Here is a 13216-nt window from a genome sequence, read left to right as displayed (position 1 = left end):
TTTAGATAGCCCTTCTAAGGTAAAGGATAAGTTGTTGCTTGGACCCTCCTACAGCCAAAATGTGGCACAGCACCCACTGTACCTCTTTGGACTTTGGATACAACAAACTCCTCATGTGATGTGTTCCTCCAGCCCATTTACTGAGTGATCTGAAAGGACACTAGATTTTTTTTTTTAATATTTATTTATTTGGCTGCGCCAGGTCTTAGTTGCGGCATGCAGGATCTTTGTTGCCTCGTGCGGGATCTTTAGTTGGGGCTTGTGGGCTCTTAGTTGTGGCATGTGAGATCTAGTTCCCTGACCAGGGATCGAACCTGGGTCTCCTGCGTTGGGAGCTCGGAGTCTTAACCACTGGACCACCAGGGAAGTCCCAAAAGACGCTAGTTTTTTTTTTTTCTTTTTTTTTTCAGTACGCGGGCCTCTCACTGTTGTGGCTTCTCCCGTTGCGGAGCACCGGCTCCGGATGCGCAGGCTCAGCGGCCATGGCTCACGGGCCCAGCCGCTCCACGGCATGTGGGATCCTCCCAGACCGGGGCACGAACCCGTGTCCCCTGCAACGGCAGGCGGACTCTCAACCACTGCGCCACCAGGGAAGCCCAAGACGCTAGTTTTGAGTGGGGCCCAGAACAAGAGAAGGCTCTGCATCAGTCCAGGCTGCGGTGCAAGCTGCTCTGCCATTCGGGCCACAGGACCCAGCAGATCCGATGGGGCTTAGACTGTCATGGCAGGTAGGGATGCTGCTTTCAGCCTTTGGTGGCCCTTGTCAGTGGGTCACAAGTCAGGCCCTTAGGGTTTCCCTGGAGAACACAGACTAGTCCACAGCTGCAGCTTTCCTCTGGTTTCCTCAGACACTACCACCTGCTCTGTATTCATAGGCCTTTTGGCCTCCTCCAACTGAGCCAGGCACCCAGGCTCCTTTTTCCCTAACAGCAGGGAACACACATCAGGCTCTCTGCATGGAACCCTAAGGTTGGGGTTAAGAGATAAACTGCCCCTCATTCCATCCTTAGCCTGGGGTCAGTGAAACTCAGAGCACTCCAACACTCTCTCCAAAGACATCCTCTTCACAAATCCTTTGAAATGTCCAAAAACTCAATCTTTTTTATGTCCTCTCTATGGGTGTTAGGTACAATATTTGGATATTCCCTTAAAGTTTAATATCATGTTACATATTGAAGAGGTAAGGAGGGAATAGCATCTTTGCAAGGAGACCAGGAGATGATTAAATGTGAACAGGCAGTTATGAAAAATATTGCTCTTGGAAATAAAAAGACTCCAATAAGTAGGATAAATAAGAGGCTAGAATAGCTGATGAGAGACGAGTCAATCAAAGGAGAGAAAGAAATTACATATAATACAGAACCAAAAGATGGAGAAATGAAAACTATGACGTTGAGAGTCATGGAAGATAGACTGAGAAATTCTAATCCGAGAGGCGTTCTGAGTGAGAAAACTGGTGAGATCACAGGAGAGGGAATGGCTGAAAAATTTCTGTAATTGAAAAAAATTCCAGTTCAGAATAGTGCACTGATTATTGTGAGGGCAAAGTAATTAAAAAAACCCAAACAATCCCTCCCAAGCACCACCACCGGCATGCCTCACTGGGAACAGAGCAAGGAGAGCCGGCATCAGTGCCATCACATTTCCATCACAGGAAACATCTGGGTCAAAAGTGTGTCCTGCCTTCTTTTGCCCAGGGAGGGAGAACAGGGGGCGTGCGACTGTCGTCTCCACAACTTTCTACTACTCCCTTCTCTCTCCATAGACTAACAGGCTTTTTTTTCCATTAAAAAAAAAAAAAAGACTTTTCTGTTACTTCTGGTCCACATGTAGTTTATGAGGAGCTCAAGGCACTCGTCGTTTAGGGCTCAGACACAGAGTACCACACACACAGTAGGAGCTTATTCCAGGGGTTTTCCTCAGTGTTGACACTCGGCTCTGTGATTGCGGCCTGGCTGGTTCAGTGATGGGGACAGGACGGGCAAGCGAGGAAACAGCAGCGCCTGTCTCCTGTGACATATTCTAATTGCTGTCCTATTGTAGAGCTGTCATAGGCGCTGCTTTCAAAGAATGGAAAGAAGAGGAAGGGAACAAACTTAAGATCTGGCTAGCCTCTTGATTTTTAATCTTTAGGCCAACTAAATTTATCTCCAAAAGGAATACCTGCTTACTGTAAAAAGTTCGAGCAACATAGAAGAACATAAATCAAAAAGCCCCTCCTTTCCTTCCTTTCTCCTTCATCCTAGGGGTGAGCTCTGTGACTGTTTGCTGTGCCTCCTTCCAGATCCTTCTCTCTCAGAGATGGGATAATATGTGAAATGTCAGCAGATCTGGTTCTCCCATCCCACACTCCCTCTTCTCTGGAGCCCTCCTCCACTCCCAATTTGGGAAGGTAGGTGGGAGATACTCATCTCTTCAAGGAAGCTGTCACAGTGGAATCAGAGATGAAATATGCCAGTTCTTGGATTTTAGGCTAAAATGTTCAACCCAACTATGAAGTAGAAAAGGTTGAGCAGAAAAGGTTATGTTTTGGCAGTTTTTCCCCCTCTTCCCAAACTCAGGCTAGATCAAGCTGTGGTTGAGGGAGAGGGAAGATGAGGAAGTAAGAAAAAACAGTCAGGATGTCAAAAGGACATCTCCTGTGCCCTCCCCTGGGGGTTAGACATAACATATGAGGGTGTTACAGAATGCTCAGGATAGAGTTTGGGGACTCAGGAGCTGAGGGGCCAGTGATAAACCTCCATTTGGAGCTTTGGGGAGCAGACACCCCCCCCTCTGAAGATGTGATATGAAGTAAGCCCCTAAATCTATAGGCCAAGGTAAGGAAAGAAAACTTCTGCATTGACTAAGTTTAAATATCAAATGCCTTCATCATGAAGAACCTAGGGGTAAGACGGGAATAAAGACACAGACCTACTAGAGCATGGACTTGAGGACATGGGGAGGGGGAAGGGTAAGCTGTGACAAAGACAGAGAGAGGCATGGACATATATACACTACCAAACGTAAAGTAGATAGCTAGTGGGAAGCAGCCGCATAGCACAGGGAGGTCAGCTCGGTGCTCTGTGACCACCTAGAGGGGTGGGATAGGGAGGGTGGGAGGGAGACGCAAGAGGGAGGAGATATGGGAACATATGTGTATGTACAACTGATTCACTTTGTTATAAAGCAGAAACTAATACACCATTGTAAAGCAATTCTACTCCAATAAAGATGTTAAAAAAAATAAAATAAAATGCCTGACTTTAGCCAGGATTGACCATGGCTACTTTTTCTGCATCAGGAGGAATGGAGACTCCAAATAAAGGTAAAATCGCATTATGTAACAATAACAAAAGTCATGACACGTACACCAGGTGATCTATCTATATATCACCATATATGACTTTTATTAGATATCTATATTTTTATATATATTATATATAAATATAACATATTTATATATAATATATTATATACAATAATGTATAATATTATATATAATAGTTGGCCTTTTTAAGGTTATGTCCACTTAAAAAAAATTCCCAACACTGCTGCAATGACTATCTTTGCACACTTGTGTGACTGTATGTAGGTCGGATTCGTAGATCAGAGGGATGTGCAATGTAAAGTTGGATTCCACTTAGGCTTTTGACTCTATTCCTCCCTTTCTCTTTCTCAATGAATTTTATCCCGAGATGAGATGAAAGAGTAATGGTTTCAATTTCTCCCTCTCATGCCAAGTTAAGATATTTAAACATGAAGTGTGGGTTTGTCTATCACCAAAGAGGTGCTGAAAAGTGAATTTGTTTCCCACTCTGTCTTCTTCTCGGATATTTGTAAATATTTGGATCAGTGGCTTTGTTTCTTACTTTTCTGAGAGTGGCTTCCAGAGGAACCCGCCGGAGCCAGCTGCAGTTCCGAGAGATGCCACTAGGTGTCAATGTAGGTCTTGATTGGCACCAATTCTTGGCTGCAGTTAATTTGATTCGGTCCCCGTGGAGCCTCAGCGTCCTCTCCTGCAAAATAACAAATGTCCGTCGTGCAGGGCACTTTCTTCAGGAAGGACTCCAGGGAGCTCAGGAGTTTGCATACGAAGCCGAGGGAGCGAGGGGCTTCTGATAATGATATTCAATGTCTGACGGAGTCGCTTACAGGCAGAGCCAGGTCTCTCCCCGCTTTGATGTATGAGATTATTATGGAGAGGTAATGCAGGCCAAGTGATGCTGTTCAGTGAGCTGTGCATGTGGACCCCTTTGTGAATTGTGAGGCCTGGCGCAGCCGAGATGGTCGCTTCACAGGGTGGGGGGAGAGGGGTGCAATGGGGACTGCCGTGGAGGGCCAGGCACTACTCTCTCGGTTTGTTCTCAGCTGCAACAGACTGGGTCTCTTCCCTGGGGTGCGAGGCAGGCCAGATGTGGTGAGCATCTCTCCCCGGGCCAGTGGTGGAAGGCAGAGAGCGTTGCCTTAAGGAGATGGCCAGAGAGGCTACCAGGTGGTTGCTACTCTGGACTCTAGAATGTCGACCCAATCAATATTAAATTTATGCAGGGGAGCTCTTCAATCCAGGCCTTTATGAAGGTGACAGGAGTGAAAGGAGGAGTGAGCTGGCACTCTGGAATGAGGTCTCAGTAGAGGTCCTTCCCCAGCTGACCTCCAGTGAGAATGGCAGCAGGGCTGGTAGACCCCTAGACAGGGTTGCCAGTAAAAGAGTCTCTATTCTCTTCCTCCAGCTTGTGCAAGCCTCTTCCACGGCCCACCTGTTTAACTGGAGTGTTGTGTGTGTTTTGTTCTGTTTTAAGATTTTTATGTTTGAGCCACACCACCAGCTCGAAACAAAAATTCTATCCTCTTGCTTTACTGTTTCTACCTACCCTGGGGAGTCCCCACAGACTCTAACTAGGGGTGATGAGAACCACCTCTCAACCCCTAGACAGGGTTGCCAGTAAAAGAGTCTCTATTCTCTTCCTCCAGCTTGTGCAAGCCTCTTCCACGGCCCACCTGTTTAACTGGAGTGTTGTGTGTGTTTTGTTCTGTTTTAAGATTTTTATGTTTGAGCCACACCACCAGCTCGAAACAAAAATTCTATCCTCTTGCTTTACTGTTTCTACCTACCCTGGGGAGTCCCCACAGACTCTAACTAGGGGTGATGAGAACCACCTCTCAAGGCCTCCATATCTCACCTCCACGCTGTTCCAGAACCCCAGATGGTTTAACCCCTGGATCCGAACTGTGGTCACTGCCACAGGGCATCCCTGCCAAAGTCTGGTCCTAGATGGATGGATGTTTGTCTTCTGCAGAGTGAACTCTCACCTTGGCCTCCAAGTTACTTACTCAAGTTTTGCTCGCCTGCTCGGCTGTTACCCTCAGGGCCCAGCACAGGCCCCAGCCAGGTGCCCTGCCAGCTCTAGTTTTGCCTCACAAGCCCTGACTTCAGGCCTCAGGCCTCTGGTTAGGGCCTGGGTCCCCGTTCCAGATTTCCCATAGACTGTCCACCCCGACAGCTTTCTTAGCCGCAAGTCTGGATCTTAGACGCTTTATTCCCAGAAGATCCCAGATCCTACTACAGACTGTCCACCTTTCTCCTGAGCCCTGCAGATCGTGGGATGTCAGGCAGGGGCGTGGCTTCACAGCACCATATAATCCTGTTACACTCCTCCAGGGCATCAGCAATAGGGAGTTATATACCTACATCCCCATGGGGCCTTAGCATCCTCTCCCCAAACATAGGTAAGGCCTTAATGTGCATAACTAAGAAGGCACCCCCAACGGCCCCACGGTGACTTGCTATCCTTACCCAATGGACTAAGAGGCAGAGGGTGTAATTTGTTAAGTTCTGGACTCACTTTGGACTGAGTTACTTTTACTGTTGACAGAAAGCTCTTCATCTTTGTACCAACAGATGTGAAAAGTAAATCAGTAAATACTGACTCTTTATTCGCTGATTTCTATGGACAGGCACATATGCAATTACTGTCTATTAACGAATGAGTAAGCGCTGGGCTCTGGCTTCAGGCCTGTGAGGAGTGACTTGTTGCCAGGCTGCCAGGATGGGGATATGGGGGCGCTGTGAGTGCTGGGCGGCGGCTCTCACACTCTCTTGCTCTCTCCTCCCTAAACCTGGGCATTCAGCCTGTTTCTGGGGCCTGGATGTTGTGTTTTCTGCCCTGCTCAGCATTCTTCGCTGCTACGATCTACAGTGGGAGGGGCGTTTTAAACCACATTGGACAGAAGAGCCTTCCTCTTGGATTTGGGACAAAGCACAGGCACTGTGGCACTTTCTGTGTGACTGTTAAACATGCCTCCAGGCTCCTGCAGCTGAGGGTAAGACAGAGGAGTACTGGGGTTCCTGATTTAACCATGTTATGCTCCGAGTCACGTAGAAGACAACCATAAATGTGGTCCAGTGGTTGGCAGGCAGGCAGTCGGGACATGGGATGAGCAAAGAGGTGAGGGGGATTAGAGCGTGCTGGGAGTACATGAGTTACAGGCTGGAGAGAATTCTGGTGGTCTGGATCAACTCTGGAAAACATCTAAGACTCTGGCCTAGCATTCAGTCCTGTCCAGGACTCATAAACTAATCTCTGATTAAAGGGTCTGAATCCCAGAAGTGGGATGGTGGCCATTAGGGAAAAGCATAGTGAAGCCAGGAGGGAGAGGCACAGAAATGGTGGAAGGGACCCAAGAGGATCTGGATGGAGCATTGAGAGGGTCCCTTCCACATGTCCCCCATCAGCCCTTGTGCACCTTGTTTGCGATTGGAGCTGTCAGCGTGCCCTCTTGGGGCAGGTGATGCGCAAAGCTTCACCTGGGTCAGCCTTGTCAGAAGATTCTCGTTCCTTGTGGGAGCTGGACTCTCCAGTCTCCATCCATGTGCTCAGATCCACATTTTTGGGATCCCTTCCTCTCAGTACCAACTCTAGTCTGGGATCTGGGCTTTTCTTTTGGATGGGGTTCAGCCAGAGCTCAGGTGGGATCCTCAGCCAGCACCTCAGCTGCCCCCTGACGAGCAGGAAGCCCAGAAACATGTGGAGAGGCCAGATTAGAGTGAGGGTGAAATCTGTCCATTAGGCATTGTACACATGGTTGATGCGGAGGACGTCATTAGTCATTTAGTCCCCCCAGGGCGTCTCACACATGGGAACACGAGACCTAGAGACATGGATGCAATCAACTCACTGGGACTTCTTCAGCCTATGGGCTCCTGGGCCTGGCCTGGCTGTGCTGGTGGTTTCATCACTGGTCATCATTCAAGTTTCTGCCTTCCTGGGTCCAGGAAACGAGGAAATATATTACTGTCCGATCACTACCCAAACACCCTCAAATAGCATCACACTGTTTGAATGCCCCACGCGGGGGAGGGTCTTCCAAGGAGGGACAGGAGTTCTGCCAACAGTGCAGCTGGGACTCACTGTGCAGCAAAGCTGGCTTCTGTTGGAACAAACATCTGATTGAGCTACCTCAGTTTCCCCAGTTTGATCAATTCCTGGATGTGAAAGCAGAAATGGCCCAGATTCACACTAGGCCCCCACTTTTCCTCCGTTCCCTCAGCTAAAAGAATTCATTACCAAATCCTCTTCTTTCATTTTTGGGAAAAAATACCCCATACATTTAAAAGATGGGGCAGAGTCGTGGCAGGCAGCATGTTGCTCAGGCACGATGCCCTACACGTACTACTCAATCACACTGAACTATGGAAAAGTCCATTCTGAAAAACCCACACATTTGACTAATGCGTGTTTGATGCTCCAGTTTTTTTTTTTTTTAAAGATATGGAATGCTTCATGAATTTGCATGTCATTCTTGCACAGGGGCCATGCTAATCTTCTCTGTGTCACTCCAGTTTTGGTATATGTGCTGCCGAAGCGAGCACGATGTTCCAATTTATTCATTGGGAATAATATGTGGTATGAGTGGAATCTGTAGCAAACATTTTTTTTTCTTTTTTAAAAAATAACAAATGACATCCTGTGGTCTCTCTTCCTTTTTTATTTTTAGTCAACCCCAAGTACAATGCACACTGATAAAAACGATGTACGTCACATGTATCTGTGATAATAGCCGAAGCCAAGGCAGTCTGAGGCATATTAACAGCAGACTTATCTGTGGAGCAGAACATTATGTAAGATGCATTTTCCTCTAGAGCCAAGCTGCGCAGAATTCACCTGCACGGCAGATAAGTGGCCCCTGGGCCCAGGTGCAGCCCCGCGCCGGGCCAACGGCTGGGGGAATTTTCTCACCAATATAATCGACACAAGGGTAGGATTTCCATTTAGCGCAACAGAAACTAACATGAAAATTGTCACTTGATGTTTTGCAGTCTGGCTGTACTAATGTCACCTATGGAACCCAAGATAATTTCAGTGACATCTTTCTTTTCCCTGGGAGGAGAAATGTGCTTTCTGCCAGTGTCCATCTGACAAACCTGGATAAACATTTTCATGGCAGGTGGAGAGAGTGTATAAAACTGTCCCCCCAGCCCAACCCCAGCAAAAAAGATATAGGGCTAAATAATGATAGACCACTTGGTGGAAGCTGGTGAGGTAACCTTGATTCCTTCCTTCTGGGCGGCCAGGGGCTCCTTCGACTGTGGTGACCAAATGGATACTGGAAGAAAGCCGGGCACCCTCATCTGTGTAGCTCTGTGAGCCTTGGGTGTGGCCTGGTTAGGGATGTGATGCTGTTCATCTGCAGCCCCGCCCCCCATCCAATCGCAACCCCTCCTCTGCGGCCCCAGATCTTACATCACACCCCCTGACCAGCAGCACCGTGGCTAGGGATTGGCTGTTTATTCTTCCGCGTGTGCTGTCACTCCGCAGGTACTGATAGAGCCCTTCCCTAGGCTGCTGTCTGGCTCTCCCTCCCATTTCAGTTCTCCACTCCCCAGCCTTCCCTGGCTTCTCTGCCTTCTCAGCTGTTCTACCGTTGCCCTCTCTCCAGCAGCACAGCATCGCTCACTTCTCAGAGCCTCCATGAAACCATCCAATCCAACTGTCTCCTCTGTTTGTCTTTTGTTCTTTATCCAGGCCTTGGGGCTGCTCGGGAAAGTCACGGAGGTGGAGTCCACATCCAACCTCAGCTGGAGACTCTGAGTTGTGCTGAACTTCTCTTCCTCTTGGGGCCCCTCCATGGCATTTCCCCAAAGGTGCCTTCAAGCCTGGACCCTCAAGGCTTGGTCTGTTTCTGCCTCCCCATGTCTCGAGGGGTCTCCCCCCCCACCCCCCGCCGCCAACTTTCATATCTCAATGACTCTGTCGCTTAGTTTCCTCTCAGATTATAGTTCTCGTCTTCCTTTGCTGGACTTTTCCTAGGAATGATCAGCATTTCTCCCTCCTCATCTTCACCACCTGCATGCCTCTAATCTTTTGACATTTGGTTTCCATTTCTTCCATTTTGTGAAAATGATATTTTTGAAGGACTCAGATGAGGCTGCGTGAGATTCAGTGGCTGTTCCTTAGGCTAGTGGCGGGGTTTGTCTGGTGTGACCAACATATCCTTCTTGTGGGAGACAGAATAATGACCCTCCAAGGATATCCATGTTCTAACTCCTGGAACCTGTGAATATGTTACCTTATATGGCAAAAAGGACTTTGTAGATGTGACCAAGTTAAGGATCTTGAGATGGGGAGATTATTCTGGATTATCTGGGTGGACCCAATGTCATCACAAGGGTCTTTATAAGGAAAAGAGGGAGGAGACAGGAGAGTCTAATTCTGGGGGGAGCTGTAATGATGGAAGCAGAGTGATGCCGGGCCATGAGCCAAGTAATGCTGGCAGCCTCTAGTAGCTAGAAAAGGCAAGGAATGGATTATCCCTTAGAGCCTTCAAAAGTAACACAGCTCCGCCAATACTTAATTTTAGCCTCATAAAGTCCATTTCATTTTCCTTCCCTCTAGGACTTTAAGAGAATAAATTTGTATTGCTTTAAGCCACTAAGTTTGTGGTAATTTGTTACAGCAGCAATAAGAAATGAATACACTTTTCAAAATTCTCTTCTCCCTAGATTGTCACATCTAAAGTGATGGAAACGTCTGCTTCTTCTGCTGGTGCTTTTCAACCTGTTTTCTCCAAAATGGGAGCGTTTTAAGCCTCAGTCCTCTTCTCTTGCTGTGCATTTAGCATTTTCACAATGAGTATTTGTAGAATTAGTCTGTTTAATAATACCACTGTATTCGGCACATCTGGGGATACCTCCCTTCTTAGAGAATCTTCCTCCACCCACAGCCCCTGCTGGGTGGACAGCAGGCCCCTGACCACCCCCCAGTTATAGCTGATTGGCACAGGAGTGTGCACCTCATCTAAGGGGAGCTCACTGGCCAGCTGAACTGATGCAGAAAAGGAGAGATGGGCTGATCAGACGCCCTCTCTGGGGAATCTAAGTGATACTAAGTTTCAGTTCACGGTAGGCACTAGAGCGCAAAGACTGGCTGATTTGTGTCTGGGGTGGCAATAAAGGGCTAGATGAAGTTTAGGAAGGGAGGAAACTCAGAGGTGGCTGATTGGAGGATGGGAAGCGGGTGGAGGTAGTCAGGGAAGCTGAGGAGCCACTCCACGGGGAGGAGAGAGTGTCTCTGTCTCGAAGTGGCTTTGGTTTTGCCTTTCCAATGGCCTGGGAGTTTTTCGTGTTTCTCTGAGACACTTTGTGTCCTCACAGGATTCTTTTTTTTTTTGAAGAGTACATTCAAGTAGCTTTAATACATCTTTTTCCAGTTTTTAAAGTAAATTTATTTATTTATTTATTTTTGGCTGTGTTGGGTCTTCGTTGCTGCACGCAGGCTGTCTCTAGTCGTGGCGAGTGGGGGTTTACTCTTCGTTACGGTGCGCTGTCTTCTAATCGTGGTGGCTTCTTTTTCTGTGGAGCTCGGTCTCTAGGCGAGCAGACTTCGTGGCATGCGGGCTTCAGTAGTTGTGGCACGCAGGCTCAGTAGTTGTGGTGTGTGGTCTTAGCTGCTCCGTGGAATGTGGGATCTTCCCGGACGAGGGCTCAAACCCGTGTCCCCTGCATTGGCAGGTGGATTCTTAACCACTGCACCACCAGGGAAGTGCTAGGACTCCTTTTTGACTTGAGCTAGTTTGGATCTCTGTTCCTTACAATAAAAGATTCTCTGATTAGAATGATCTATGATTGTCCAGTTGCTCAAGTCAGGAAACCTGGGGGTCACCTTGGACTCTCCTTGTCTTCTTTGTTGTCCTGGAGCCTGAATATATGAAAAGGAGGAGAACCTGGGACAGACCCTGAGAAATACCAACATTTAAGGAGTGAAAGAAGAATCTTCAATGGAGGAGGAGAAGGAACAGTCAGAGAAATGGAAGGAAAACTAGGAATGCCTCCTGAAACATCCAGAAGTGAATGGAGGGAGTGGTTACAAGCACTAAATGTCATCAGATCCTAAATCAACTTGTTTTTGTTTTGATGGGTGATAAAAAGTAAACAACTTTTTTGAAATACAGTATCTTAAAACTGGGATTTGGGGGAAGAGCATTTGGGTGAGGGAACACATAAGCCATCCTCCAGTGGAAGCCAAGGCAAGTCGTTTATTTATTTTTAAATTTTATTTTTTATTATTATCATTTTTAACATCTTTATTGGAGTATAATTTCTTTACATTGTTGTGTTCGTTGCTGCTGTATAGCAAAGTGAATCAACTATATGTATACATATATCCCCATATCCCCTCCCTCTTGAGTCGCCCTCCCACCCTCCCTATCCCACCCCACTAAGTGGTCACAAAGCACCGAGCTGATCTCCCTATGCTATGTGGCTGCTTCCCGCTAGCTATCTATTTTACGTTTGGTAGTGTATATATGTCCATGCCACTCTCTCACTTCGTCCCAGCTTACCCTTCCCCCTCCCTGTGTCCTCAAGTCCATTCTCTACGTCTGCGTCTTTATTCCTGTCCGGTCCCTAGGTTCTTCATAACCATTTTTTTTTTTAAGATTCCATATATATGTGTTAGCATACAGTGTTTGTTTTTGCTCTTTCTGACTTACTTCACTCTATATGACAGACTCTAGGTCCATCCACCTCACTACAAATAACTCAGTTTCATTTCTTTTTACAGATGAGTAATATTCCATTGTATATATGTACCACATCTTCTTTATCCATTCATCTGCTGATGGACACTTAGGTTGCTTCCATGTCCTGGCTATTGTAAATAGCGCTGCAATGAACATTGTGGTACATGACTATTTCTGAGTTATGGTTTTCTCAGGGTATATGCCCCGTAGTGGGATTGCTGGGTCATATGATAGTTCTATTTTTAGTTTTTTAAGGAACCTCCATACTGTTCTCCATAGTGGCTGTATCAATTTACATTCTCACCAACAGTGCAAGAGGGTTCCCTTTTTTCCACACCCTCTCCAGTATTTCCTGTTTGTAGATTTTTTGATGAAGTCCATTCTGACTGGTGTGAGGTGATATCTCATTGTAGTTTTGATTTGCATTTCTCTAATGATTAATGATGTTGAGCATTCTTTCATGTGTTTGTTGGCAATCTGTATATCTTCTTTGGAGAAATGTCTATTTAGGTCTTCTGCCCATTTTTGGATTGGGTTGTTTGGGTTTTTTTGATATTGAGCTGCATGACCTGCTTGTAAAGTGTGGAGATTAATCCTTTGTCAGTTGCTTCATTTGCAAATATTTTCTCCCATTCTGAGGGTTGTCTTTTCCTCTTGTTTATGGTTTCCTTTGCTGTGCATTTGGTCTCATTTGTTTATTTTTGTTTTTATTTCCATTTCTCTAGGAGGTGGGTCAAAAAGATCTTGCTGTGATTTATGTCATAGAGTGTTCTGACTTGGTGTTTTTTTTTTTTTTTGGTATACTGGCCTCTCACTGTTGTGGCCTCTCCCATTGCGGAGGACCGGCTCCGGATACGCAGCCTTAGCAGCTCAGGCCTGGCTGCTCCGTGGCATGTGGGATCTTCCCAGACCGGGGCACAAACCCGTGTCCCCTGCATCGGCAGGTGGACTCTCAACCACTGCGCCACCAGGGAAGCTCCATCTAAGAGTTTTATAGTGTCTGGCCTTACATTTAGGTCTTTAATCCATTTTGAGTTTATTTTTGTATATGGTGTTAGGGAGTGTTCTAATTCATTCTTTTACATGTAGCTGTCCAGTTTTCCCAGCATGAGTTATTGAAGAGACTGTCTTGTCTCCATTGTATATTCTTGCCTTCTTCGTCAAAGATAAGGTGACCACATGTGCGTGGGTTTATCTCTGGGCTTTCTATCCTGTT

At 46.8% G+C, this 13216-nt stretch overlaps 1 non-coding gene across 1 annotated transcript; it reads right to left on the bottom strand.

Moving 5' to 3' along the window:
* Positions 1 to 7745: 7745 nt before the first annotated feature.
* On the bottom strand, positions 7746 to 7852 carry LOC132521452 (U6 spliceosomal RNA). The gene has a single exon (XR_009540899.1). It is a non-coding gene; the product is annotated as a U6 spliceosomal RNA (small nuclear RNA).
* Between the last annotated feature and the right edge of the window lie 5364 nt (positions 7853 to 13216).

Source organism: Lagenorhynchus albirostris, chromosome 5, assembly GCF_949774975.1.
Source record: "Lagenorhynchus albirostris chromosome 5, mLagAlb1.1, whole genome shotgun sequence".
NCBI classification, from domain to species: domain Eukaryota; kingdom Metazoa; phylum Chordata; class Mammalia; order Artiodactyla; family Delphinidae; genus Lagenorhynchus; species Lagenorhynchus albirostris.
Note: the sequence above shows the minus strand (reverse complement) of the source record. Positions and strands in the feature narration are given on the sequence as shown.